A 3,533-nucleotide genomic window follows, 5' to 3' on the forward strand; every position below is an offset into this window, starting at 1 on the left:
CAAAGCCTACGAGCCTAAACGAGCTCAAAGCTCACGAGCCTCTTATCCTTTTTAAAAATGTAATAATTTATACGTTTAATTAGGAATAATAAAGGAAATATATTAATAATTTATACGCTTTATTAGAAATAGAATTTTTTATAAATTTAATCTATTAACGAATCTACTTGAGCCTACTCGAGCTCGAGCTCGAGCCGAACCAAGGTTCAATCAAATCGAGCACAAACTTATCTTTAGGCTCGATTGGCAACTGAGACTCACTCGAACTCGGTTTAAATTTCTGTTAAATTCGAACTTGACATATCAAGTTTACTCCAACTCGGCTGGTTGATATGCGTAGATGTGTCCCCCACCTAGACTGTCCACCTGTCGAATTAAAAATAAGGAAAAACCGGGCGAAGAAACTAAAACCCGAGGAAAACTGGATCGCCCGTTCGTGTTGCTTCCCTTCCCCACCCGCCCCATGCCCATCTCCACTCTTATGGCATCTAGTGAAAAACTAACAAGAAGGAACACCTTTGCAAGAGGGTGAGCAATTTCGGTACAGAAGCATAGTGGGGGTCTGCAATCCTTGACTATAACCAGACCTGACTTGGCTTTTGCTATAAATTGTGTGTGTTAATTTCTTCAGTCATCCATTGATCTCCACTGGTCAATAGTAAAATGAGTGCTCTGGTATATCAAGGGAACACTTAGTCAAGGACTCGAGATTCAGAGGTCGACTTAACTGTCTATCAGTGCTTTCTCTGATGCTAATTGGGCTAGATGCCCTGATGACAGACGATCAACCAGTGGGTTTGTTGTGTTCCTAGGTTCTAATATGGTGTCCTGGAGTTCGTGCAAGCAGCCCACTATCTCAAGGTTTAGTACAGAAGCTTAATACAAGGCTATAGCAAATGCAACTGCTGAGGTCATATGGCTTCAATCACTTCTGAAAGAACTTGGTGTTGTTCTGTACGAAGCGCCATTACTCTGGTGTCATAATCTCGGAGCTACATACCTCATGGCCAACCTAGTGTTTCATGCCCACACAAACCTATTATTTCATCAAAGAACTAGTGGCACGCAAGGCTATGGAAGCCAGGTTCATTTCGTTAAAGGATAAGATCATCGATGTCTTCACCAAGCTGCTATCAAGAGCTTCCTTTAGCATGATATGTTGCAATCTCAACCTGAGAGTCACGTTGTGATTGAGGGGTGTGTTAGAATTAGTGTGGTGGTAATGTTCAGTGTAACGTTGGCTTAGTGACTTAGTGTAGCATTGAGTAGTGATCATGTTCAGCTGTGCGATCCGGTTTTGTAGCTCATCCGAAATTGCAGCTGACCATGAATGTGGATCGCAGAGTTGCATGTACTCAGGTGCTCGCTATATAATGAAGATGATCCCAATCGGATCACTTGTTAATGAGCACACGCCTATGAATGCCCGAATTTAGTCCGATTTTTCACGGTACTAAAATGCAAGGATATGTATTCAGAATTTTCCCTCAAAGAAAATAACAAGCAACAAACCCTAGCAGCCACAAGCACAAGAGCAAACACTATGTAGCGAACATGACCCTTTTAGGGTATGTATATGATTTTAGTGATTAATGACAACATAGTTAATGATACTAACATGTTTATTCACTATATGCTTTAATAGATCTTATGAATGTACACATAGAAATTCTAACACTAGGTAGCTCAGAGAAGCCTAGAGATGAGTTGAAGAGAAGATAAACTCAAAGAACTTTGAATGGACAAGTTTTGGAAAAACTCTACACGTCGGATGGTCCGGCGCTGAAGAAGTTGTACACATCAGGAGATTTGTTCAGAAGCACGACTTCAAGGTTGAACATGCTGGATGGTCCGTCGAAGAGGAGTTGTACATCCGATGTATTTCTTCAGAAGAGGGATTTCAAGTTATACACGCTGGATGGACCGACGTATACCTCGGAGGCATCGCTGGAGAAAAGTCTAGAGGGATTTCCTTGTGTTCACTGGAAGACGAACTTGTACACACCGGATGGATCGTCGTACACATCAGACGTTTCACCAGAGCAAAGTTCAGAGGGATATCCCTATGTTCATTGGAAAATAGATGTGTACATGTCGGATGGTTCAGCGTATATAGAGGAGGCTTCACCGGAGCAATTGTGGCTATAATAGCCAGTACTAGCATGGACCATCCATACTGGATGGTCCGATGTTTGGATCAGGTGCACGTCGGATCTTTCGGCGTTCAAGAAAAATATGATCGTTAGAGCAATGATTAGTTCGTGGGGTTAAGGCTATATATACCCTTCACTCGGTCATTTGAGTTTCCTAGAGTCCAGAGAACCTCACATACACTTAAGAAGACATACAAACCACCAAAGTGCTAAAAGTGATCGTCCAAAAAAATTAGCACAAGATTAGTGAGTGATTAGTGCTATTAGGCCTAGAGAGAGTTGTTGCTAGGTATTGTTGTCTAGAGAGGGCATAAAGAGTGATTCCACCCTGTATCAAGTGGTACGCTAGCGCTTTGGAGTCTTGGTGACTTGTTGGCACCGTGAGCCTTGGTGGCTCAAGCTTATCGACCTTCAGCTTCGTGGGGAGCGATGGCAAGAAGCTTGTATAGGGATGTGAAGACCCTTGCCTTGGTGGCTCAATCTTCAAAGTGAAGACGGCGGCAAGTGATTAGAAGAGAGGCTTGTGATGACCCTTAACTTTGTAGCTTAATGGCTCAAGGGTCGTGACCGAGTACCGACCGGGAGTAATAGCCTAGGTGGCTACTCCAACGTAGGCTCGGAGTAACATTTATACCATCGATACCACATGATAAAAATCTTTTGTGCCGAGTTTGCTATCTCTACATTCTATACGTTTTCACATTTATATAGTTGCAAGTTACCTTTGTGTGTTTACCTTCTTAGAGTAGTTTGTTAGGATTGGTTATATGTCACAACCCTTTTGAGCGGTAGAGTAGACACACTATATAAATCTAAAGTATTTTTAGATAGAATTTGATATAGGTTTATCTTGTGAAGTTTTTAGAATCAATCAATTTTAGGTGTCCTAATTTATCCTCCCTCTTAAGACATAATTGATCCCTTTCACACTACTATCAAATTGATTTGTACTAGGAGCATCAAGCACCAAGATACATCAACGCCAGCAGTAGCAAAGATAGATGTAGGGATCGACTTATTCAGATATTAATCCAAAACCCTAGATATTTCTTCCACCTATAAGTAGCAACACATGATCAGAAGAGGGGATTTATGCAGGGATCAAACACACCCATGAACAAGCTGCTGATCATGCACTTCTCTCGATCCTTGATGAATAGCAACATGAAGGTAAGGAAGAAGGGATCACCTCCTTCTAGGGTTTCTTCTAGGCAAGGTCATGAGCAAAAACATGATAAAAAAAAAACCAATCTGAGTACAAGGGACGAAACCCTTGGGCTTTTATATGCCTCACAAACCTGACCTAACTCATGAAATGAACTGGACTCGATCTAAACTGAACCTGACTCAACACAGACTCGGACTCAACATAACCTGACA

The sequence above is a fragment of the Phragmites australis genome, chromosome 3 (assembly GCF_958298935.1).
Source record: "Phragmites australis chromosome 3, lpPhrAust1.1, whole genome shotgun sequence".
In the NCBI taxonomy this organism is placed as follows: domain Eukaryota; kingdom Viridiplantae; phylum Streptophyta; class Magnoliopsida; order Poales; family Poaceae; genus Phragmites; species Phragmites australis.